The sequence below is a fragment of the Vidua chalybeata genome, chromosome 6, assembly GCF_026979565.1.
Source record: "Vidua chalybeata isolate OUT-0048 chromosome 6, bVidCha1 merged haplotype, whole genome shotgun sequence".
Lineage (NCBI taxonomy): Eukaryota > Metazoa > Chordata > Aves > Passeriformes > Viduidae > Vidua > Vidua chalybeata.
Window position 1 is genome coordinate 52,003,923 of NC_071535.1, and position 27,804 is coordinate 52,031,726.

The window sequence follows — 27,804 nt, forward strand, 5'->3', positions numbered from 1 at the left end:
CAGAAAAAAAAATCCCCCGGCTAAACAAGAACACAGAGATACATCTGGAAGTTTTCTCATACTGACTATAAGTTTAATTGCTGCTTACCCAAAGCTTGCTGTCTCCCAGTTAAAGGAGAAACCCATTTCACTGACATTTGCGAATACAAGAACTGATTAGTTTACCATATTCACTGGCACCATGGTTGCAAAACAAAACTTACACCAAACATAAATAAAGACATACAACATTTTTTCCTTGACAAAAAGAATCCAAATTAATCCCCACCAACGTCATATAGGAAAGTCTGGACTAATAAATCAAGAGAACAGAAAATACTTTATAAAAAAGAAAGAACATTTATTAAGAAAACTCACTTAAAAATATTTGGACTCAGAATAAGAGTACTGTGCCCAAAGTTTTTACACTTTGAGAGATACCTTGGAGACTTACTCTTTAGAGGATTTAATCAGTCAGTCATTCAAAGTTTTGAAACTTCATAAAAGATACTGAAGGGATTTCATGAGTCTGTGTTCTGCAATGAGCAGTATAAGCAGCAGTCCCTCTAGTGGGCAGAAAATTGCAAAGCTGCCTATGCCAAGCTAAATAGGAAATCAATTTCTTCTGTATCTATTAACCACTTCATTGTGCTGTTATGATGCTCCACCCCTGCATTTAAAACTCAACACTAGAATATGAAATCCTTTATTTTGGGAGTTGAACACAAGAAAATGTACATGATATAATCAACATAACTAAGTTCCTACATGAGGAGATTAGAGTTCCAACATATTACTCTTCTGGTTGTGTGAGATAGCCAAGATGTTTCATGGGAACAACTGTGTCTCCATATAGCCATTCTTACATATAAACTACACCAGAGCATATTCTTGCCTGTACTTTGGAAAACTCTGAATTTTGTGAGTGACAGGGCTCCCAGCAGATTGCACACTGAAACCACCTCTCTCTCTAACAAGGAACATCACACAAAAGCACATACCTGAAGTATATTTTACACTGCTACCAAAAACTGCGTGCAGACTACTCACAGGTAGATAAATATAACAAAACAGCTACTTAAGCTGTCAAGAGTCCAGAAAATGCTGAGATGACAGTACATCAAAGAGTTCCTAGATATGGAAGTACCATATGCTGTTTGCAATTTCACACTAAGTTCTGCTAAGAATGCACCAGTAATGCCCAGCCAGAGCCATGAGAGCCAAATATTAAGGAATTATAACTTGGTTTTGTCCTGAAAAATTAATTTGGTGTATGACTAAGGTAAATTCATCACATGCTGCAAGTGGGCACAATTTCAGCAGTGTGAAAGAGGGAAAGAGGGAAACTGCTAACTCCGCACAGGAAAGTAACATTTTACATTGCATCACTGCAGAGGGAGTGTTCAAAAACACAGAAGTAATAAAAAACCACTCTAGGAATTGATCAATGGACAAGTGAAATGGCTGGCCATGCTCAGCTCTTCTATAGACCCCATTACTGGTAACATGGGAGTATGTACCAACCATCTGCATCACATTCCACTCCAGCATTCATGGCAAGGCTCTGTGGCACTTCATTCTGTGACCACATCTGCATATATGGCAAGGATCTGGGGGAGCAGGCAAGCTGGCATTCATAAATCACTGAAAATGCTCTGTGCATTACACACACACTCTGTTACAGTTTAAAATTCCAAGCAAGCAAGTGAAGTTGTTAAAATATATCATGCATACACAAATATGTAGGAACAAGGCACAGTAGTAAAACTATGACCCAAGCTTTGGCCTTGGGCAGGTGACTGCCACAGAAGCCCTCAGACAAGCACACTTCTAATCTAAACCCCATGAATACACCCCGACTCAGTTCCTTGCCAAAAGGTGACATATGTAGTTCAGATTGATCCCAGTGAAACAAAAGCCATTCCCACATCTTATTTTTTCTCACTGAGCTTTCATTTGAGCACATCAATACCTCAGAACACAATTTAGGCTCTGAAATCATAAACAGAGGACATGATGAACAGCTGATTTTGCATTAATTAAAATGTCACGGCTACTCTGCCATCAAAAGGCATCAGAGTGTGTACCCTCACCTCCCTGGAGGAGACAGAAAACCCATTACTCACATGCAGCTGATGTTTAGTTTCCTATTTCAGATACGCTTCCCCTTTCTGACTGGTTGAACACACTCCTTCCTCCACGCCTGGCCCCGGGATGGAGCAGCCACGTGAGGCACAGGAGCAGACATGCACTGAGCAGGGTGAGTGCACAGCAGGAGCCCTCACCACGCACACCTGGAGTCTCTGCCTGGAGACTGGCAAGGGAAACATGAGATTCTGGGTCTGAGATCCTTTACTGAATGCTTTCCAAGCAGCCATCAGCAGCAACAGGAGAGAAAACAAAAATCAGACTTGCTTCTCATGAAATTTTATCACTTTCAGTAGGTGAAAACACAGCATCAGAAGTGAGCTCCAGACTAAGCCAGCCACAACAGCAGCACAAATCTCTGGTAGGTATAAATTCAAATTAATTGATGCTTCAACTTCAGTAACATTTTCCTTTGCATTTTTTAGATAAAAACACTCATGCAAAGTTATTTAAGATTTTTCTCCTCCTCAAATAACTTTCTGCCCTTCATAAGGGCTTTTGCCCCTTTCCCATTGAAGATGTCTACCTTACTGCTCTTCCTCGTGTCTTCTCCACACATCTACCAACCATCTTTCCAGTGACCTCAACAAATATGGATTTATTTGAAATTCCATTATTTCAGACTCAACAGCAAAAATGAAACTTAGTCTGTCCCAGTATGTTTTTAACCCAATACTGCTGAAAGTGCCTGCAGCTCCTGCTGACCTCACTGGGAGAGGCAGGGAGCTTGGGAGTAGCACTTCCTCATCACCAGGCAGTGACTTGCAGAGGTATGGAAATAAGGGGAAAAGCCCGAGCCAGCTCTTACTGTAAAGCACACATGCACTACAAAAACTGTGTTCTCTTTTTATAGAGACCCAGCACATTTGCATAGGGAATTCTGTGGACTACCAGGTGGGGCAAAGTGATGACAGGCAGGGCAGCAGCCACCAAACACTCTGAAGCAGTCCCATAGCACCACTGAGTTCTTTAACAGTACACAGCACTGGCCCTTATTGGTAACAATCCAACATGATGGTGTAAGAACATGAAACAACAACAAAGCAAGTGGCACAAGATAACAAGATAACACCCCAAAAGTATCATTCTACCAAAGTGATTAAACATTCCACTGCCTTCAGTGGCATGTTAACTTCAATTTTGCCCCACTGCATGTTTTGCTAGGATTGTGGTCTCCAAGTAAGTAGCACAAAAGTAGATTGTAGCCTTGCAAATAATAGCAAAGGAGTTGACTCAACATAGGAACTCCCCAGCTGCAAGGGGACTGTGCAGGTGAAAGCCTAAGATCAGTCAGCTACAGATTTTTCTTCCCCCATTTCAGAACCTTTACTTATAGTATATGCACAACTCTCTTCTAAGAGGAGAATTAATTTTCCATTACCCCTCAATGATCTAGCAAGGATCAAATTTGCAGCACAGTGCTGACTTCACTAACCCAGAAAAAAAAAAAATTGTGTGTGTATATCCCCAGTATTTATATAGTATGTATATAGGAAATGACTAATCATAGCTGTGCTCTCTTTGAGACACTGCCAATCCCTTTATGTCCCTATATCCCATTTCAGTTTGATCTCATCCTGCAAATGAGAGCCCGCCATACTTGGGTCTGACCCTGACACTGCAACTGTGTGCAAGACAGCAATTGGAAAAAGTTTCTAATTCACTGAAACTAAGGGGAGATCTGGACCTGGGGGTCATGACAAGAAGCTGACATGCACTCAGTTGCTGTGCCAGCACTCATTCAAAAATAAAGTGGCTTAACTTTGTGGCTATTATTATTTTAGGCCCTGATTCAGCAAAGCACTTAAACATTGACTTCAAAAGAACTTAAAAATACGCTTAAATATACATGCTGGAATATTTTACCGAAGTGGCAGTTTAGTACTGTCATATATTTCAGAAAAGAGAGGTGGAAAGAGTTTTTATTTGGCAATTAAAGCTTTAAGACACTGTTTGGTCATAGTGGGACACAACCCTCATTCTAAATCTATTAATGATGCTGAAAATTTGCTGAGCAATAAGCTGAATAATTTCTTAATAAAACAACTTTAAACATGAACAGTGTGGAATTAACTCATATGAATGCCTGGTTTGAGAATTATCCATACCTATGGTCTGATTCATGACAGGAGACACATATTACAGCTCACCCTGCTAGAAAAGCTGTGCAAAGCCAAGCAAGCCATACAAACTGGCTCTGGGCCCAGGCAGCCAATTCAGCCAGCCCTCAACATCCCAGTGCTGCAAACTGTGTCAGATGGCACCAGGCCAAGGCACAAGCCAAGCCAGAGGGATAATCAAAAGGTGGGAATCTCGTGTAAATAAGTCCTTCTGCTCCTTAACTCTCCAGGGCCAGCTCTGTCTGCAACCCATCTTCCTTCCAGTCAACACCCTTCCTTGCGTGGCACTGCTGCATACCAGGTGTGCCCAAAAAGGAGAGACAGGAAGCTGTAGGTCCAAAACTGATGGAGGGGGAGAAGCCCTCGAGGAGAGGTTATTTGTCTGTATATCTGTATATATATATCTGTCTGTATATCCCCATCAAGGGTGGATTTATGCCCCAAGCAGAAGGGCAAATGAGACAAGCAGGCTTCTTCTGGGAACCAGCCATATCAGGAGAGATGTCAATGAGTTGCTTGAAACTCCACAGGGTTTCTGATTTGACCCTACATGAATGCAAGATCTCCATTTGTCTCATTTCACTACTATTTCTTTCAAGTAGAAATAAAAGGACAAGTTTCTGTTGCCCTTGTGCACAGCACACATCCTGTGACAAAAGATGCTACACATGGGACTAGAAGACAATTCAAAAAACAAATCCCCTCACACCTGGAATGGCACTGAAGCAGAACACACAAGAATATAACTTTGGGAGGACTAAATCTTGTGTGAATCTGAGCAAGTGCTGCAAAGCTGTGATTAGCTGTTCCTAACAGGAAGAGAGGGGCAGAGTCCTTCTTAGGGCACATAAATTATGGGAATACAGGTCATATAAACCAAATTCCCAGCTGAAGGGGAACTTTTCAAATTCTTGTCAAGGTATCCCACTACCTGTACTTTGTCCCAGTAGTGGGACAAAGAAAAAGATGCTCTTGGGAACTGTCTCTATTGTTACACTGGCTATATGAAGCTAACAAAGAAAAGAGACTCTTTTAGCAAAGCAAGGGACACAATGACAGAAAACATTGCAAGGATGACTTCTGAAGCAGAATATGGGTGGTGGTTGCATTTTTCACATTTTTCCCCCTGCAAAGATGCTTTCTAGAGCAAAACAGCTCTTAAGTTAAACTCAAAATGGAAAATGTGGGCCTAAAGCTGTGCATCCAGTATGATATCACCTTGTTTACATGAGGGGGAAAAAAATCAGAACCAATAGCACTGTACACTCTTTGAACTTCTAAATAGATAAATAAATAGACAAATAATGACAACATGTTTTGTGATTCCTTTTGATCATCAACTATAAAAGTTCACAGGAAGTTTATACAGCCCCCTCTGACTGGACAGATCTTATCTTCCAAATGCTAGGAGCCAAAAGACTCCAAGAAGAAAGTGTCAGCCTGATGTTCCTTTGGACAAAAGGCGATGACTTCTCTGTGTGCTAATGCAGTTTATTTTAGTCATGACTTGAACTTCCAAGCTGGCCTGGAGACCCTGTGAACTGCTGCTAACATGCTAGGGGAATGCCTGTGAGTCCCACTTCTCTTTTCTGGGGAGGATGGATAGTGCAAGCACTGGCCCAGCACTACTCCCATCACCTTCACCCCATGGAAATCAAAGCCACTGGCAGCATGTGCTTTCTCAGGGATACAAAGAGTTTGTCTTTTGTACTGTCATAAATATCATAGCAGGCAGATTTTAAGCCACAGACAATAAAGCATTTTCTTCTCTACTTTAGATAGAGCAGATAAACATAGTATTGCTTTGCATATGCACAGATCCTTTCATTCAAGGCCCTCAGGGTGCTTTGCAAAGCCACATAAATGTCACTCGAGCGTCGCTGCTTGGAAAAATGAGTTCAATGGCTTTGTGTGCAAGTCTGCACAGTGGCCCTCTGGAAACTGTGTGTGACCAACAGTGTTCTAAACATCAGGCTCTGCTGCTTGCCCCAAGGCCAGAGTTAGAACCTGGAAGGCAGTTGGGGTCAGTCAAAATTGGGGTTTTCTGGAAAACATTTTGGGCATGAGAAACAGCCAAAAATGAGGCTTTTTCTCTAGCTGGTTTCCAGTGCCACAGAGGGAATGAAAGTCAGTGACACTGGAGTGACTAGGACAAGCTTGTGCAAAACAAAAGAAATCCAAAACCAGACCATGCAGACAGTTCAAAAACACTTTATGAACTCCGTGTTTGTTTCTCAGTACCGCAGTGCTTCCTGGGTTTACAATAGGAGTGTGGTACAGAGACCTCCAAATGAGCCACAACCACTTTAATGGCAGAACTGGTGCAGCACAGCACCAATAGCACAAAGCAGTGCTTGAACTGGTGCAACTGTGTTTTCTGGGAAGGGGGCCGTGGCACCATGCAGTGCCCCACTGCAGTGTAGTGGGGTGCAGACCTCCTGGAGTCAGCTCCAGAGCCCTTTGTGCTGACATCCATTGTGTGGCACACATTCCCAGAGCAACACACTGCAGACCACAGAGGAAGCCAGTCCCAGTGCTGAAATTCAGCTCCCAGCACCCGAGGTCCAGATGAATGTTTTAAAAGCAAGGTCATCCTTCCTTCCTCAATTCTGTGCATTCTCCCAAACAAAGCTGGAGACATCTCTGAAAATAGCCCCATATCCAGAGGTGGACTGTCCCAACACCACACTTAGGCTGCTGGAAAATCACACACCTACATGTCTTTTCTTCACCACTAAGAGTAGAAGTTATTACATAAGAAAAAAAAAAAAGTACACATTCTGCTTCATTCTCATCAAAACAGATGGTTCAGAGATAAGACTTTTCCTCTTGACATGAGAAAGCATAATTTCTTATTTTCACTAAACTACTTCCCATTTTAAAGACAGAAGGAAAGCAAGAATCAACCCTTTTTTTTCACGTCAAACTGAAAAGGGTGGAACTTGGGGAAGTACCAGTGCTTTTCTTCCAAGTCTGGGAAAACTATACAGTTTACATAGGCCAGGACACTGTTAGAGATATTTTCCCTTTAAAACACTGGATAAGGTCCATGTGGTCACATGATGTTCCCCATTGCTATGTACATTGTTTTAAGGGGATGGACAAAACTCCCTCCCTGCAACTGTTGCTGCTTGCTGTTCATACTATGGTAGTGGTGAAATCCCACAAGACAGGCTCAGTGTCAGCCACTCAGTGTGCACAGACCACACACCAGAAAGTTTGCAAAAGATCTTGCTGCCAGTGAAGAAGGGCAAGCAAAACCTCTCTTAAAAGCCTCCATTTCTAGGAAACTTCTAATCTGGGGTAGCACTGAATGCTGCACCGACATCTCCACCTAAACCCTACAGCTGGGCCAGGCTGCCAAAGGAACTGGACATCCCCAGTCAGAGTTATGCCAAGATCTAAACATGGAAGCTATGGCTGTTACCCTTGCAGCTGGGTGTGTGTGTGTGCACTGCAAACACAAGTTAGTGCCTACAGTGCTGGAAGCAGCTGATGGAAAGTCTGAACCATAAGATGCAAATCATTAGGAGCACACATCACAACTCGCTCTGGGGAAAATTCCTCATTCAAGAACAGACATGCTGATTACGTCTCCAGTTTTCTGATTTCCTGACGTGTGAAAGTCCCATCAGTAAACATGAGAGCTCTGTGCTTACTGAAAGCATAAAGCAACACTCTCAGTTTGCCAGAAAGAGCTGAAAGGGCTATTTTTGCACATATGCATGGTGTTGAAAACCTCTATGCTTCCTCCTGCACTGTGTGGAGAGGCCTACAAGGAGTCACAAGAGTCACCATGCAGGTATATGACCTTGGATAGCTTTCTTTGCCTAGTAACATGAGGCCTGTTTGGTTTCCTGAAGGTGTTGGAATAATGCAGTAAATTATAACCCCACTTTGAACTTCAAACAATATCTAATTTTGGTCACGTTATACAATTCTGTACATTAAACAGCCTCTAAGCTGTTTCCAGTTTCTCACCCTGCTTCACATCTATGCACTTTTGATACTCACTCCAGCGTGAAAAATGTCAAACTTGAACAGGGTTTCCTCACATCCTTACCACTGAAAAAAGTATTTCCCCTCACCATTTACATGGTCCCAGAGAGCAACAAATGCAAATGCTGTCCTGAGCCACTGGAAGAATTAGAAACTGATTTTTACTGCCTGTTTATTCTGACAAAGTGAGAATTTTGCACCATTTTCTTAGATATTTTTAGTTAAATAGTGAGATTTAAAAGAAACAAAGAAAACTATGCTGTGGGTAATTTTTAAAATCCCCTCCATCCAGATGCATTCAAAATAAGCTGCAATGCACCTGTCTTGTAAAAGCCTCCACAATGGTTAAATATTCCTCATAAAGTCTTGCCTTATCACTAGTTTTATCTCTAGTTTACGTGGGTGTGACCTGGAGCAAGTCTTAGTAATTTTAATTCCTCACCTCCTGTACAGTGGCTCCCAAGTATAATTCACAGGGCTTGTGAACCAGCTGTAAAATAAAACAAGAGCTTGCAGCCCCCCTTCCCAGATATCTCAGACATTCACAGAGAGCCAACAGGCCAGCACGATGTAGAAGATGTTTGTAAAACACTGTGCACCATTTTACATCCTTTTGGAATGGCAACTCAATACTTCAGAAAACACAACCATCCCCTGCAAGTCAGCATGAGACACAGGCAACTGAAACAACTTTCTGCTTTCTGCCTGTTCCCTTTGTCTCTAAAGAGTTAATAATAACTGAATCTATTGGAACTACTGTTACAATAAACTTATTAACCTCCATAAGATGGCCACAGACTGCTAGAAGGAAAGCATTACTATATTAAGAAGAGACCGACTATATCTCTTTTAATTTAACTGGATTCCCACTACTAGGCCCATTTAGGAGGCTGTATTAATACATTCCTCAGAAACATTTTCCTCATACAATTTTAAAGTCACATGGTGAGCTAGGGAATGGAAAAGAAACATCATGCACTGTCATGCACAGAGAATAAGAGTCAACTGCTTGGAGGCTGTCTTCTGGATGAAAGAGCAAGCCCATTAACAGGAGAAGGTGATTAAAAATTCCATTTGCAGCACAGAGCACCTCTAAAGGCAAAACAACAGACAGTTGAGGTGGAGAGTGGAGCAGACTGCTATGACTCATAGGCTGTAAGTCTAGTCAGTGAAAAATCTGGCAGAAGTTTGCTATTGGACTATGTCTGTACATTCCCAAGAGATTTATAGCTGCTTATTAAATCATCTGTTCCTCTTAAAACTAAAGAAACTGTATATGTTTCACTGGATTTTACATCTGCTAGAAAGACCCATTAACCATTAGTATAGAGTTTTTTCCTATTGAGTGAGTCATTCAAAAGATTTTAAGACCTTACTTGAGAGAGGAAGCGAAACCTACACAAGTGATGGGCTGCAATGTGATCCAAAACCTGCTGCTTCAGGATGAGTCTCCCTCACTGGCATCTCTGGTGTGCCTGGCTAATCCTCAGAAGAGGTCTTTTGAGTAACAAATATTTTCTGCAGAGGAAAGGAAGGGAAACCTGTACTTACTACAGAGGAAAGTTCTATTGAGGAAATAGTCATGGCTTCCAGTAAAAGAGCACTGTGGCTTGAGACAGGGTTTGTGGAGCAGGTTCATGGAGTGTGGTCACACACAGGCACACACTGGTGCCAGAGGACCTGTCAAAACACGAGGAGCTGGCAGTAGCCAGCTTCCAGACAGAAGCTGCTACACTCAGGAGCTGGAGGGAAAACCCCACTAGCCCTGCAGTGTCATCTCAAAACCCCAAGGAACAGAAAAAGGAGCTGTGCACAGTCCTGCCCCAAGCATGACGAGTGCTGCTTGAGCACTGGTTAGTTCACAAGAGAGCAAGACAGAAGGATGGGTAGGGCTGTCATATCCATCCTGGTTAGCTAAACAATCTGTCTCAGAGTGCTCTTGGAGCATCTCTGCCCCTATTCATCCCACACATTATCCATTCAAAAAATCTGCGTAAACAAAGAATGTTCCTTCTCCCATCTCCCCTCCTCTCAGGCTTACTTTTTTGCTCTTTTTTCACCCTTGGGCACATCCACAGATTAGGACTCCAAGATAGCCATCTCTCAATGGTAATATGCAAAGATGTTATTAAATAGAAGTCATTTGCTGAGGCATAGATGGAGCTGAACACCCCAAATTCCTAGAAAGTAAGAAAGTTTTACAGATTTTAAATTAACCCCTTAAAAATAAACACAATCCATGCACATTTGCCAATCATATAAGAATGCAGAAGTACCATGTCTACAGCTACTTCAGTGTTAAGACTGGAATACATATGTACTTTAAAAACACCAAAAATGCCCTTCAGGATCAGACCAGCAGTGCTTCTAGCTCAATACTCTGTCTTCAGAGGCAGTGAAAGGCAGTGCTAGTCAGGGCAAGCCTGAGAACCTCACTGCCTTCTGGCCATTTTTCTCTGTCCGTGGGAGACTGCAAGCTGTGGGTGAGCAGAGCTGAAAAGCAGCGAGATTTACAAAATGTTGCTAACAGTGCTTTTGTTACTCCTGCTGTACCACTAAAATCCTATTAAGTGTAAAGCAAAGCACAACAGAAAGCCATGTCTGAACTGTTGCACTTAGCTGAAAAGTCAGCAACTTGGGAGTTTGAAAACACAATAATAAAATCAAGACCCACACCAGCTCAGACACTCAGAACGCTCAAAGCCTGCAAGTGAGCAAGGGAGCTGAGCATCATCGTGCCCATGGGCACAACTGTGGCAGATTTGCTGGCACACACTAGATGGGGGGACAAGAAGGGATAGGTTGCTCAGCACATTTCTCTTTCATGTTTTTGAATTGCTGCCTTGTAAAAGTCAATTTGCTAAAAAACATGACAAGATAATGGTAGGTCCTGCTGAATCGGCACAGCTATGCTATGCCAAACTGATTCCTGCAGTAAATCATGTGCACTCTCCAAACACAAAGGCAGGGTTGTACAGCTCTGCAAACTTGTTATTTACTTTTGCCAAAAATGACAAAATGTCTGTCAGACTTGTTTTCTCTTTATTATCTCAGCATTGAATTATCTTCACTTTAGGACTCTGAATCAATACAGATGGAATAACTGACCATGGTGAATTTGATCTCCCAGTGATCTGTACAAAAACTGAGCCAGGATATACTCAATAGCCCATCTCCTACCCTACAACTGCACATGATCAGCTGCTTACCTGACACAGTAACTTTCTGATACATCAATTAATCATCAATATGCTGAGACTGAATTAGTGCTTTCTGTCTTAAAAAAAAAAAAAAGAAACTGTAAAACAATATTGTGAGGGGAAAAATAACATCATTATGGGAATATCCATACCCAGCACAATAATACCACATCTCGTCCTATTGAGGGTGAGACATCATGACTAAGGCATATCATCCCTGCTAGCCATGTGCTACAGGAGTCAGGATGGTGGCACAGAAAACCAAGAGCATTAGTCAATCACCTTCAATCCTGAGCAATCAAATCTTTTGATTTGGCTTTCCTTCCTTAGTGGGAGGCAGCTACACCAATTAACATCAGTTGCTTTCTTCACATCCACTTTGCTCCCTGTGTCACACAACTCCATATCTCACAGCAGGTAAGCTTCGAGCAACTCATAGCCCAACCCACCTCAGATCAACACCACCCCAGTTGATGTCACGCACCCACCTCCCCAGTGATCCAGCCAGGTAATAAACTTTGCAAAAGAAGGAGGAGTGATCATTGTACTTCACAAGCACAGGAAGCACTGTGCTGTCCAACTGTCCAAATATTGCTGTCCAATTCCCACCAGAGGAAACACCCCATGAGAGCTGTTGTGAGAATTCCATCAGCCTTCCAGACCAGCACAGAACCTGAGTCAGCCCTTAGGCAAGCTGCTGAAGTTCATGCTCAGCTTTCAAGCACATGTTCAAGTATTTGGCAGAGCTGAGACCATTTTCAAGTGTGGGATGCAGAATCCCACTCAACGGTTGCTTCAACAACAGACTACAAAAGTATTCTTGATATATAATAATGCAGTAATTCATGAGGGTGCATTCTCCCTTAACCATAAACTCAGTACTCATCTGTTCTTCACAAGCAATTGTTTCTTAAGGATTGTTGCTGTGCCTGTCATCTGACACACAGAACAGCTGCCAGCCACAATAGGAAATGGTTTGCACTGATTAAATGTATTTCTGAAACTCCACCAATTCTTCTCCATGAAAAAAAAAAAAAAACAGCCAAAAAACCACAAGTGACAACATGAAAACCCAAGAGACCTTGATAGTCTTTATTCTGTTCATTGTTGAGAAGTAAGGATCTTTGTTTTCTCTTTCAGACCACCCTGTTATTCACACAGTGAATTGCAGACTTAACCAATTCTACAAATGGCTGTTCCCTGAATTCATGGTTTGAGTTTAGGTCAAAAAGATCATTCACATGTGAAGTATGACTCTCCTCTGGCAAAGTAAAGCCATTCTGGTTCCTGACAATGCTATATTTAACTTATTTTTAACTGTCCTGATTTTCTGCCTCTTTTCCTTAAAATAAAAACTGGTGGACATCAGAAGAAAGAGATTCTGCAGTCCTCTGTTAGAAAGGTCACCTGGAGGCAAGCTCAGAGCCAGGAGTCAGCCAGTGACAGCATGGACATATTAAAACCTTCCAAACCCTAAGTTTCATTTTAACATGGTACCACTGACTTACCCAAAGACACATAAACATCTCAATGCCTCAGTGCAGGGTTATAACACTTGTTTACCTAATACATGGGCTATCATAAAGATGCAGTTTAGAATAACCAGATTATTACCATTTGCAGATGATTAATGCTTTATAAAGTTGTAAACACTACCTTCACACTGAGATCATCAAGGAAACAAATTATGCCCTGTAAAACCAATTTAAAACAAAGCAAACACATATTAGGCAATATAGGTGTAAGCTTGTAACTTTAAGGTAGTACAAGGTAAATTGGGCTAGTCCTCTACAAAAGCACAGCATCTACCCAACAGAGGCTGCTTCATTAAGTGGGGTAGGTAGCTTTGAAGGCACAGTTCGTTTAGCCAGAGTTTTAGATGAACAAGTACCTGCTTGCACCTGCTAATCAGGAGCTGAAATAACTGATAAGAAACTCTATCGACAGACACTTGAAGGTGAATGATTGTTCCTGTCCTTAATGTGTCCACAAAAACACAGACACCACAGCAGCCACTGGGCTCCCAAGCTGACCAGGAGCATACAGCTATTTAAATATATACAGGACCCTGGGAATCTGCCCAGTTTTAAAGCTGCAACAGTGCAGTCAAATTACAGGACACCCAAAAAACATACAGCAGAGTGACTAGCTGCTCCCCACTCAATTTGGTTATCATTGATGCTAAGGAGACCTCCCCCCACGTGCCATGCTGTCAGAATCAACAGGTGAGTTTCTATGGAAGTTCAAATCCTGGAAGGATTTTGGAGGCAGGGGTTGGTGGAGGATTGGATCAATTTATTTTTTTAATGGTTCAGTGTTTTCAACCTGTTTGTGTTTTGCCTAATAGAACTGGATAAGCAGTGAAAGGTGCCAAGGACCAATCAAACATCAAAATGCTTTCTTCCCAATTAAAACCTTTGGAAGCAAATTAGCCTCATCTGTGTGGCTGGCAGGAATATAAAAAGTCTCAATGCACAATCACATCTGATTTCCTGCAAAGCTCTGCTCTTAAAAGCAGATGTTACATGAGGAGAATGCTGGGGCTTAAACAGCCCTGCTTACCTTCAGTGCAGTTCCTGAAATGGGAGCAAAGCAGAGAGCATGGCCATAAGGCTGTACTATCCTGATGCAGGAGAAAGCTTCTAGCTCATGAGTCAGCATCTCTTTTTAAATGAAAGACGAAAGCAGTAGGAGAATGCCTCTGAAAAATTATACCTTTCCTCTTCTTCCCTTTCCCCCAGCTTTCTAGAGAAAGTATGTTTCAGACAAATTGCATACAGTATGTGTAATCCTCCTGCTTGGAAATTTCACTCTGCTAATAAAACCAAATACAAAACAAACAACAAGAAGCATATTTTTGATGGGTTTGCTTGTCATGTCATGGCCCGCAGCTTCCATTCTCAGGGATTTACCAAAATATTTATTTACACAAAGCTGGAATTCTGGAGTGCCAAATTCTCTTCTTATTGACCATGCTTGGAGGTTACAGCAATTAAAGATATTGCTGTATATTCCAGTGACATCAGTAGGGAAGTAACAGTGCTGTAAATAATAAGTAAGAAAAAAGTGTGGTTTTGTCCATCCCTTACCAATATCCACAGTGTGAAAGATAATAATGGAAGTTCTCTCTTCACCCCAGCCCTGAGCAAAGTGCCAGTTCCTTTCCGTTCAGGGAACAAAATCTCTGACCACTCCAGGTAGACACAATTTTCTCCTGTCACACCTCTCAGCTGGCTGGGAGAGGGAGTGAATCACAAACCCATCTCCTGCTCTCCCCCCAACATCACACAACAAGTGGAAAGTGAAAATAAGACAAAATTCAGTTTACTGGGTTTAAGTGCTTTATGCCTTGTTGTGAGATGACCTAAACAAATCTCAGAATTTTACGAATAAATAAAGGTGGTACTCCTCCTATCAGGTTTACAGATCTCAAGCCTCTGGGACTCATGTTATAAAGCTTTCCTGTGTAGCTATAAAAGCCAGAGAGGGTAAAGATTTCTGATAGTCACTTAGCTCAAGGAACTCTGGCCTTAAAAGAAGGTAGGAAAAAACCCAAATAAAAATAAAAATTAAAAAAAAAAAAAAAAAAAAAAAAAAAAAAAAAAAAAAAAAACCAAAAAAAAAACCCAAAAAAAACCCCAAAAAAAACAAAAAAAAAAACCACACACAAAAAAAAAAAACCACCCTACATTAAAATTAGCAGAGTTGACAAGAGTAAGGAAGAAAAGCTGTTGTTTTTTTTTCTTTTGCATTTACCACCCACTGTCTCCCACACAATGACATTGTGACAACACTTCTAGGTCTTACTTTAAAATTCCTTAGTCACTGTAATTGTATACTGAGCAAACAAGATCTACTTCACTTGCCAACAAAACACAGCAGCACCTGGACCACATCATGGCAGCCTTACAGGATGTGTAAAGATGAAGGGGAGAGAAATAAACCAGTCTAGAAATTGAATACTGGAGGGTCAGATCAGCACACCCTGACCCAATATGAGCAATGATGACACAAACAAGATGATATTTGATGACACAAACAAGAGATATTTGATAACTATCCAGTGTTTCAATTCTAGCTTTGTCTGTCTATGTGAATGAAAGCTGACTGTTACTTCTTGCAGGATGCAGCCACCATGTTTGACACAGCTCTAGTATCCCTACAGAGATTCAAGGATGTGACCTAATGAAGGTCAACTCTTCCCTGCTCCACCAGACGGATTCATACCCAAAAAAATGGCCCTTCTGGAGGTGGAAAACAAAAACAACTTAGATGAGATTCACCAACCCAGGGTAGGAGGTTTCACACCATCAAACTTTCCAGTATTTTCCTGGAGCAAATATCAGCATATTCATCTGCACATCAGGCTTATCTCAAGAGGTCGTGATACTTAAGAACATCATCTTCTCATTCACTAGCTCTTCTTGTAACCCCCTCCATAGTGACTCCTGCAATTACTGTTTCCACATGAATCATTATGTGCTGCCTACACTTCAGCCTCACTCCCCAAAAATATCTGTTGACTGCAAAAACACATGCTACCACAGAGCTTTCTTACAGATCAGACTGCAAGCAAGCAAGCTGCAGGATTTTCCTGCATGTTTATTTTGTGAACCTCACATGCAGTAACTTCATCTCCCAGAGAACGCACGCACAGCTCAGCCCTGGGGGACAGGGTGAGTCTGATGTTCCCTTCTCTGGGGAGGGCCCTTGCTATGGATGGCTGCTGTGTGGAAGTGCATTGTTGAGGCACAGATCAGCCTGTGAACATTTCTCCTTGGATGTAGAGCTCCCTTTGAACTATCTCATAATTGCACCGACCTTGTGCACACATGTTCATTGCTGGAGCTGTGGGTGGGAGGCACATCTGGCACCAGCTCTATGCAAACCTTGCACAGCTTCATTCTCAAGACCACTGAAGTCAACATGGGCCTTTCCACAGGCTTTGCAAGCTTGAGGCCAGACCCACATTCCTTCATTTTAAAGGACATCAGAACTGCACTGAGTACTTTCAGGCAAGTGTTGAGTCACCACCCTACTGCTGCAAGGCCAGGAGAGTGACCTGCTCAGCCAGCTTTTTCCACTCAAGGTAGATCTTATTCATTGCACTCACTGTGTTCCTTTTCACCAACACAGAAAAATTAGACACAAACTGGCCATTTAGAGTCTTAGGCTAGAAATTTGGAGACTTTTTTTGTCCTTCCCTTTTCTAAAACCTACATTCACCCAAATTCTTCATTAACCAAGAAATGTCCCTCTCTTCAGCACACAACTGCCCACCTCAGCTTTACCCTGGGACATCAACAGGCAGGAGCCCCAGCCCATCACAACTCAATCCCTTTCTCAGTCTGCTCCTCAGGAAGTGAAATGTTAGAGCCCTCCTTGCTTTGCCCTGGGGTACACTCATAACTCACCATTTGGCCTCCAGAAAGGAAGCCCTACTGTTCCTTACTCATGCTCAGTAGCACTTTAGTCACTAAGCTGTCTCACAGAGCCCAGAAGAAATTCTTACATAGTAAATAACATGTGCCATTTATTATGTCAGTGCTTGGCCCACATCAGAGCAGCTGTCAGAGCCCCAAGTGCACCAACAACCCTCAAATGCCTGGTCCAGTCAGACCTGCGACTTGTACCCCCAAAGCCACTGCCCAAGGGACCAGAAACCCAGGATAAGCTCAGGCTCAGCCATGCTGCAAGTTCGACCACCCCCAGCCCTGTCCTTGATGTGCCTGACTTGCTGCGTGGATTTAGCTTGGTCCCGGCTCTTCCCTCTGCATCTACACAGTGACCACTGGGCTACCAGTGACATCTGTCACTGTCATCGAGCTGGTCCCAATTGGGCACTATGGGACTTTGCTGAGGTCAGTGAGAGCATTGTCCTACCTGTGCTGAGGTCACCCTCAGCTCCTGGCTCATTCTCTCTCATGGTTCAGCCTTTGCTCTCTGCTCCCTGACAGTGCCATGCACCACACACCATTTCCATTTGCTGGTCATCCTCTCTGGCTTGATGGACCCTGGAGCATGATTAAGACAAGCATCACATGATAGCCAGGGGCTGGCATTAAAGGGGAATTTTGGAGGAAGGAGAAATATCAGAACACTTTTTTCAGAGGGATTCAGCACCTTGGTTTTGGCCCATGGAAAATCTGAAGAAGTAGCAGCTAACCTGGTATCAGAGCAGGTTTGGGAAACTGGGTCACTGGTTTTCCTGGTGATTAATTCCAGGGTAAGATACTGATCTGGTTCAGACAGAGTTCAAAACATCCCTGCTTATACAATCAGATGTACGAACAGGAAAGGCACCTTTGCAAGCAATCATCTCTCTTCAAACAGAAATAACACATCACAGAAACACACGACTTCCTGCTCCCAAATAGGGCTGATGGATAAATTCAGTTATTCACACTTAGCAAGGTTCTCAGCTCTCCAGACTTTCCTAGCTAGCCTGAAGTAAAAACAAAATCTTAAAATAAGTTTTTTATTCCCACAGAAACAAAATCTCAAAAGATTCTGCCATTTGCACTAAATGCAATGTGGCAGGGAGTGCCCCTACAGCCCCACACCAAAACTAGAACTGCACCAGAGAGTTTTCCTCGGGATATGCAGCAATCCTTGTGAGCACTCTGGCCTCACCTTACTCTCTGCCTGTTGGGAGCACAGGCTGGAGGCACTGGAATAAAACTGGAGTCCAGTTTTGGTGATGTTTTATTTTCGGTCTTGGAAAGTCACTCCTCCTCTTTACATATCATCCTTTCAAACAAAACAAATAAACAAACCTTTTTCTCTCTTTCCTGTTCATAGGTAGAGACAGAAATGAAGAGAGCTGATTTCCGCTAAGAACAGCCACCAAGAACCAGCTGCACTGTATGAACTTCAGAAGTTATTGCAGGTTCTGCAAAGTGGCTCAGTGATGTGCAAAACTAATACAAGCCAAAAATGGAGTATATGATCAACTGAGAAATTACACAGGCAGGTTTCAAATCTGGGTTTTTTCCCAAAATAGTATCAGCTGTATAGGCACCTTCATAGTGACATCCTACATTATATGCTACCAGCAAACCAAGATAGAATTTCTGGAGACAGATTATTTTTTGGGGGGGAGAGATACCATTTTACATACAGCTGTCCAGTTTCTAAATCAACTACCTGCATTGTTTGATTCCACCCACACCCCACCCCTAAACAGAGTTGTCTTTAAATAACCAACCAAAAGCTCTTGCAGTATATTCTGGGTATCTTTTTTTTTTTTTCTTTTTTTTTTTCAGGGAAAAGATACCCAGAGAATTGGGGATTTGAGGGGGGAGAGATTGTGTTTGGATTTTTTATTCCCCTGAAGTTAAAAACAGGTTTTGCCCTTCAGCCTTTGGTGGTTATTCAGGTACAGATGCCTACAAAAGTCACACTTGTATTCTGAGGACATGTGCAAGGACAGTATGAGATAATAAGGAGCAAAAGTGGGCTGGAATGTGTGTCCTGGGAGTCCCACAGGTAGTCCAGGTTTCCAGGAGGGAAACCTGGAGGAAGAAGAGAGATCATGTATGTTCTCTCCCTAAGGACATCTTTAGGGCTCCAACATTGTCAGCATTGCTCTTTTTCAACACTGCATGCTTGCTCAAAATACCAAAACTCAGCTTCCCCAAAAGACACTCAGTTCTGCAGGCACTTGTACATAACAGTGAAAAACCACATTCATAAAGTTTTAGTATAATAAGGAAAAAACATAAAACAATGCTCAGCAATGAGCACAAGCCTTATGGGTACATAGATGATTTGGAACTGGATGCAGAAGTTTAAATCATTAGGTTTCTGGATGTGGTGAAATTAGCCTGGCCCCATCATGAGACCTAACCTTCCCACAAGGGTCACAAAACAGGAAAGGCTGGGACTAAGAACAACAATAACAACAAGAAAATAAACTTTATCTGAAACGAATCAGTTACTAATGATTTGAGGAAGATTATGTCAACTCCCCATATAAAAGAACTTCGTTCTTTATCAGAAAGGGTGAAGCACTACTCTGTCAAATAACAGATGTGACTTGCACATTGATCTGCATTTAAGGTACCTGTTCTTCAATTACTCTTCTCATGTTCCTCAGAGGGACAATGGGAAAGGATTCCCAGCATCACAGGAATATCTACTGAGGGCTCAGTTTATATACAGTCAGGGTGTTTCACTTTCCACAGGATAAAGTGCTTTGATGTGACCTTTCCTAATGAAGCTGTAAAGATCCACTCCCCTACAGTCGCCTGAAAGGAGGCTATAGCAAGGTGGGAGTGGGTTTCTTCTCCCATCTAAGAACACACAGGATGAGAGAAAACAGCCTCAAGTTGCACCAGGGGAGGTTAAGTTTGGATATAAGGAAAAACTTCTCTACTAAAAGGGTGTCAAGTACTAGAATAGGCTGCCAGGGAAGTGGCTGAGTCACCATTCCTGGAGGTCTTTTAAAAGCCATGTGGATGTGGCACTTAGGGACGTGGTTTAATGGTGGACTTGGCAGTGCTGGGTTAACAGTTGGATCCACTGATCTTAGAGGCCTTTTCCAACCTAAAGGATTCTATGGTCTATTCAGAGTATTTGATTATATTCAGATATATAGAAACAGCTGTCTGTAATGAAAGAAAAATATAGCGTATTACACAAGATTTTTGTATTGCTTACTACAGAATTCCAATTTGCTGGCTGAATTTCAAGATCCTAGAATTTGGCTCTTGTTGCTTCTCCTTGATCAGGTATTAACATTCCTCCTGATGCCAGCCTGACATCATTTCCAGTGTTTTTCATAAACATTCTCTCAGATCACACTACTCAGATCCATTTGTGCTGCAAGGCTGCAGACAGATCCAGTTCAGAAAGAGCTTGCTGGAGGCATGAGCTGTGCAGCAGAAAGACATGCTGATTGCTGCTCTATGGAAAAATGAAAATGCCTCATGTCCACTCAGATTTGTTGGAAGCAGTTTGCTTCAAAATCTGTGATACAAAAATGCAGAGTTAATTGCACATCTTCATAACTGATGCCCAGCTCCTTCTAAGAGGTGAATTTCTGCAGCTGGAGGCCAACACACCCTCTGTTACTGGGATTTTGATGAGAAGTGCCCTGAAGTTTTGCAAAAATATGGACACAGGAGGAATGACTCTCTGTATTGTCTGCAGGCATTCTCCTTGCATGAAATGAGGTGTAAAGGTTTTCACCAGACACACACACTTACCAAGAGTTATAGCAGGTTTTGATCTATCCCCTTCAGCACCCTCAGGCCTCATCCACTACAGCTGAGACACTCTAGCTAAACCCTCAGTGAAACCATTGCCATTGATGAAATTTCCTCTGACCAGGGAGGTCAGGGATATATTTTGGCCAAGAACCTTAATGAACCAACAGCACTAAGACAAACCTTTTCCAGCTATTCATCTGCATTCCTTAGGCATGAGGACATGAAGAAGGGGAAGCAAATACTGAACTATGTAAAGCTGTGAAGGAAAGAGAGGCATTCCACGCTACAAAGCTGTTCCCATTAGCATCTCATTTATATTCTGGGATATAAACACAACTTCTCTCCCATATGTGATGAAGATTCCCATACATAATTTTTCAAGACCAATGCTGCATAAACCTACTTATAGCCCAGTCACCCCACAACATCTGAGAATTTTTACTGGGTTACATCTTTGACCTCTTTTTAGTATACTACCAATAAATGAATCAAAGTTAACATGTATTTCTCTGCTTCCTGTCCACTTCTTATATCTGCTTTTTTTACCTCAAAAAGGGATCTTTGATACTGCTTACAGACATGGTTCATGCATGTAGAAAGACTGAGAAATCTGGCTTCAATCACCAACTGGTGCTTGTAGACTATACTGGAATATGAATAAAGGTAATAAAGGACAGTCAATGAAAAAAAAAAAAAAACATCTGAGGAGACCTAAGACTTGTTAACAAACAACCTGGCATGAACAATGAAGGTAGGTATGGAGAAAAAGTAGATGAGATAGGAGGGTACTGGGCCACCCAGATTCTTGCCAAAGCCAATAAGAGCAAGAGATGTGTTTAAATAGACAAGCCTGTCTCCAAGCTAAAATTCCCAAAAGAAACTAAGAGTTCATTTCTCTCTTATTCATGCATACTTTAGAAACCTCTGGAGACTGCTCTGCAAACTGGAACAATAAAACAAAATGTCAAGACAATAAATGGGACATTGATACTCTGCCTTCTGTTGGAGGAAGGCCTTTTCTGACTTGAGGGCAGTACCTTCTCTTCACTTCCCAACAGCAAAGCACTGCAGAGTAAATGTTGTCTTCAGGATGACCTCAACAAAGAGTGAAGCAGCACAGGAGTACTTGTCTGGATCAATTACCTTCAAAATTTTCTAGTTGAAATCCACCTTGCCACAGGTATATCTCACTATTCTTTTGTCATCTGTTCTATGATGTCTAACAACAGCTATGTTGTTAGAAACACTGATAAACAGCAGGAATCCATTTTATTTTTCAATAGTTCTGAGGAAATTAATTCCAGTTCCATTTCCGGTCCCAAACTCCAAGAAGCTCCATGCACACTGCAATATATCAGCAGTGAAACACTGAATGCTTTGTTCTCATTTGCAGCAAAAGCACTTAATACTAGAGGTAGATCTTGACCAGGAGAAATTGACTCTTACAATTTATCTACACATTTCACTTTGCTTGGAATTTTAATTTCTGGAAATAATGGGTTTTATGCCAAAGTGGTAAAGCAAGTGCCTTGTTAAACTATGGTAAAGCATCAGAGGCAGCTTTGTGGCCAGAAGACTTAAAGCCCCAGCTCTATCTTTGGCATATTTGGCAATTCAAGTCATGCAAGTAATTTTATTTTCTTCCACTTTGATTTCTTAACCTACAGAATGGAGATACTGGCTGGTACAAGAACATTACAATAGCCACAGTGTCGTTCCTTGCTTTTATCCCATGTTTGAATGAAACCAAAACACTTGATGTTGCACAATAAGCCAGTTGTGCTGATATGTCCATTCTCCCATAAAAAGCAGTTGCTGGGTTTGTTTCTGTTTCATTTAGGTCTTTAGCCCACTCTGGCTCCTCAGGAAGTTCTCCTAGCATCAAATGAATTCCAGAAAGTGTTCAGCACAAGCAAAACAGCATATTTTAATCATGCTTCATTGAATCAAAACCTTTTAATTAGCTTTAGTAATGGCTCCATCCAGCTTTGCAAAGCACTTTGGAGAATTGCATTGAAAAGTGCTGTGTCATAGCTAGGTATTATTACCAACACAAATATGAGCTAAAGATTTCAAAATACATATAGGCAACATCTTTATGCCTTCATTGACTTAAATGCTGTTTCAAGTCATACTATATTCCTCAAGGAAGAATTTCAACTCATTTAACAATTAGTAACCTTGCAACACCTTTGAAAAATAAATAGTGAAAATTAGGCACTCACACAAATTGGTTCATCTGGAATACAGCTGTTTCTGGAGCAAAACATAATACTCATTTAACAGTGCAAAGCTACAGAAGTATAGAGGGCACAAGGACAAAATATTGTTGTATCCATTTAGAGCAAGAGGGGAAGTTTGTGGAGGCTAAAGTACAGTAACCAAAATAAAATAAAAGTACTTAAATAGCACCCTATTCTTGATGCCAAACTGGTCAGAAATAACTCACATTTCCAAATTTGGTAATCTTCCAAGGAGGAGTCAAAAGCAACAAATAATTGTAGGGGTTGGTAAGGGTAGAAGGGAGGGTTTTCCTGGTTTGATTTAGTGGCTAACTTAATCTGTACTGTTTGTGATTGTTTAACAGTGTTGGTGGGCTGGTCTTGTGTTATCTTTAGATGACACTTTAATATTGCAGGGCAATCATTATTACATTTTGGTGAGCTCAGGGTGCCTTGAACAATTGCTTAGATCCAAGAGATGTAATAACTCCTCAGGCAGACAGGCACAAGTGTTAAGCCAGCACCTGATGCAGATCTCATTTGAAAACCATGATGTCCAAGAGGACTATGCCCTCAGCTCCTTGCTGGACCATTCTCTGATTAGGGGACAGATGCCATGAACTGAATCACAGAACCATGCAGGCTCTTTGGAGGTCTCCTGCCCACAGACTGAGCCTTTCCCAGTCTGTCTAGCCTAGTTTAGTCAGAATGTTTTAGAGGACTTTGCAAAAACCAGTCTCATATCACACACTTTGATTTGCCAAAGCCACAGTCCTATTCAAAGGCAGATTCCACTCTGCTTCCAAGCCTGCTGGAAAATGTCATCCTGCTTCTTCAAGCACGGGTAACACACTATCATGCTGGGATATTTTCACCCTTTTACATTAAGTGGAATAGGAAATACTCTGATAAGCAGGGGAGCAGGGTACAGGCTATTTTCCTTCATTGGTCTTTCAAAAACATTGCAGAAAAGACTGACATTCAGTCTTAGAGTAAGGAAGGGCACTGTGGGTGGGCGTGGCAAATTCCAGCCAGGAGCATGATCCTCACTTTGCAGTGAGCCCCCAGAAGCAGCTTTCTAAACAAATGGAGCAGAAATCCAGTGTATTAAAGGCATTGATTTCCTTACAACTACATTCCCAGTTGGAACAAACTGGGCATCACTCAGCCTTACAGAAAGATATAGAATCTGATCACCTTAAGTATCAGCTAGAGGAAGGGGAAAACAGATGCTTGTCCCTGCTTTTCAATTCCCTTGCTGTTGCTACTAAGCATAGTAGAGAAAACAGTCAATGGATCAGGTTTCCAAATGGGAAACAAAACCACTGGAAAGGCCTAAGTCTACTTTCACCTTGCTGGGAGTTTTTATCATTGCTTCATGATCCTCTTCTAAGAAACACAGTATAATGCTCTTTGTGTGCACTTAAATACTTGAATTACCTCAGCAAAATGCAATGTAGTTCAATGTTTAGACTTACATTGCCCTTATTGTGAACAACATCCTTTGCAAAATACAAAAAAAAAAAAAAAAAAAAAAAAAAAAAAAAAAAAAAAAACACAGACACATTTTCATGATTTCTTTTTCTGGCTTAAAAAAACCCAGCCACATGGGGTTTCAGTCCCAAATATGCAATTGGCATTTGGCCCACTGTAAAGACATGCCCAAACTGCCTGAGGATGGAGCAGCTGTGGGGCCAGGGATAGGTCACAAACTGCCTAAACCAAGGAGACTTTGCAGGAGGGACTCCCTTAGGACACAGAAGAGTGCTGAGGAAAACAAGTAGCCAATATACTAAATCACCTCCATTCAGTCTCATGGTACACAAGTTGAAAGCATTTCCTGTCCCTTTAATGTTCCTTCTTCCTCCATCTGAGCCAAAAATTGCCAGCCGGCCTGGTCTCCTGATGAAACTATCTCCCACTGTCAGTTTACAAGGAAAGGAGAGTTTCCAGAGTAGCAACAAATCTAGTATGATAGTGAAAGAAACTTTTGGTAAATACAGTAAAGTGCTGTCATGAAAGATCAGGTAACCCAGCTTGTGATCCAAGCTCTGGAAATGTCTACATGAATGTACAAAAAGACCAGAAGGAATACTGGGGGAGGAAAAGAGAGCAGGTCACTTCTCCAGCCTGCATCCCCTCCACAAGAGAGGATACAGGAGAAAAACACAGCTGTGGTACCAAACATCTGTAAAAAGACACAGGGAAACTAAAGCACAGCTAAGGATGTAAACAAATCTCCTGTTACCTGCTTATTATCCCCCTTCTGTATTTTATGTTTGTAGCTTAAAAATATTTGACTCAAATGCAATCTATTTACACAAAAGTGAAATTTGAAAAAGTTGCAGGAGTTTGCTTCAGGGGACTCAAGTCAACTCAGATAGCACATATAAAAAACTAGCAGAGTCTCTACAGAATCCAAAGGACTGAGACAGAAATAAGGTAATTTGAAAAGTTTTTTTCAAAGAAAGTGATATCCAAAACCCAATTTAACCTGAACCTGAAAACTTTAGAGCTCAGTAAATGTGCAAGAGAGACCTATACACCATTTCCTATTAGGTGGCTGCCAAACAGATTTGTTACACATTTAATAAAGCAGTAAAATAAGGTATTTATGTACCATGTTTAACTGTAAGCATATTGGTAGCATTTTGTTGAAATTAAAGTGTAACCTGATAGATGCTACATTTCCTGGACAATGGGAAATACAAGGAGAAAAAGAAATGTCAGAAATCCTGCTGCATCACAAAAAAATAGCATCTTGAACAGCACTGCTTTAACAGGGCTATAAAACCTGGATGCTTTGAGCCTCTCACAAGAGTGCCTGGCTGGCAGATGGTGCGTACTCACATGCCTCAGAGGGTTCAGCTACTCGGAGGGAATAGTCTTGAACACCCTTTGCTGGGTCACACATCATTGCTATTCCTTCCTTTAGGGCTTCAACTCATACTTGGCAAGAGAGCTGAGCTGCAGCTCCTTCCAACGTCAACACCTTTTCTTTGCTCGGCCTGAGGTGTCGGCGCAGAACAAACACAAGTTTCAGCCTTCCCAGGTTCAGAGCTCCCCGAGCCATGGGCACTGCTCAAGCTCACTGAAACTCTACAGGAGAATTGTCACCACATTTCAAGAGGGCAATTTCAGCCCATCACAACTTTTCCAGGTTACAAAAGAAATGCAGCAAACTGCAAAGGTACATGTCATAAACCAGATAAATACAAACATCTCATTGCTTTTGTTTCTTTAATGTGCAGATCTCAGGAGTATGTGGGGAGATATCAGTTATTGCTTTACAAATGCACAGGAAAACTGAGGTTCCAGGTAATGGAATGACTTAGAGGACCTCTGAATGAGTGAGCAAAAAAGCAGCAACTGGACAAGAGACATTTGAGAAGAGATTTGCTAGGTAGTAACTCTTTACCCAGATTTCTTTCTTTCCACAGACATTGTACTTAGTTGTTATGAAAAATAAATTATTTTCTTTTGGAGAAAGAGCAACATGCTCTTCCTCATGGTTGATTATTCCCAGAGAGGTTAAAAATCAAAGGGAGAAAAGTACAGAAACACCAATATTACAGAGCAAACCTGTGTTCTTCCAAGTGTGAGAACAGAAGCAAAGCAGGTATTTTAGTGCGGCTTTGCTTTGTTTTTCCAAAATTTTTGGGCCAAATTGTTTTAAGAGGTATTTTTCTGCTTCAACAGAGGTATATACAGACATGTAGAAGTATCGTTAACACAAGGTAAATACTGAAACAGTAAGTTGCTGCCTTTTGCCTGCACATTCCTAATGTGAAGGCCCTGAGTTCCCTCTAAGAGGAACATGAGGATGTTTTATTGTTAAACAATTAGGCCAAAGCCACACTGGGGATTTTTGTATTTGGTTCAAACTGACTTTAATGGAAAATGAGCCTCTAATTATCATAAGTGACTTAGAAAATCTCAGCAGGGTTGTATAAAAAGCCAGAGCATTTTTTTGTTCTATTTGAATCTAACCTAGTCAAGGCTTTATAGAGAGCTGAGGACTTACTAATGAAGATCAGAAACTGTGAAGGTAGTAGGGGTCTTTATGTCTTCCACTCCCTGGTCAAAATGAATTTTAGCAAAAAATGAAATACCTGCTGTGATAACTTGTGTGTCAAAGCAAATCTGTTTCCATCCCTTAAAACCAGCTAATTTAATCCACATACAGAAAGCACTATTCAAAATATTTATGAAAAGAAATGGGTAAATTAATATCTTTTGAATAGCCATGACAACTATACATAAGATGGAAACCTGAGCTGCACACTGATGTACCAGAAAGTATCTTTGCCTCTTGGCACAGGTTTATAATGTGGGGGAGGATAGGGATAGCAGACACAAAATAACTGCCTCCTTGTAACCAAAAATAATGGTTATGACTACAGCTCAAAAATCAGACATAAGTAGAGACAGAAGAAATCATCCTTTTCAAGAAAAAAAAAGTATTAGCATCATATCTCTATATATACACCTTAGTCCATTATAAATATTTGAGATTACACAGACAAGAAACAGGGTATTAAAAGCCTGTAATTTCCTGATAGTCTTACCACCTGATCATACACCTTTTGAAGAAAAGTAAACTTCACTTAGAATCACATTTTACATTGTGGGGACAGGTGAAAGCCATTTGAAGCACTGAAGGGCAGCAGCAATATTGTCATCTCAAAAGCACTACTCTGGGTACTTGTACTTCAATACAAAAGAAAGTGTTTTGCCTCACAATATATTTCTGATTTTCCTAAGATTTAAACTGAAAATGAAAAAAAAAAAAGGGTTCATCTGTTCCCAGAATTACCTTCCCAATCCTTCTCATCTGCACTGATGTTTCCCTCATCTACCAAAGTCAGATGCAGCTTTTTATTCATTTGTTCACAGCTTTTAAAATCACTAATGAAAGATGCTA

The 27,804-nt window shown here is 41.5% G+C and overlaps 1 protein-coding gene across 2 annotated transcripts in view; it reads right to left on the reverse strand.

Annotated features, from left to right (window-relative positions):
* Positions 1-27,804, reverse strand: part of DENND2B (DENN domain containing 2B) — a 151,770-nt gene that overhangs the window by 115,951 nt on the left and 8,015 nt on the right. The gene's annotated exons all lie outside the window — the stretch shown is intronic.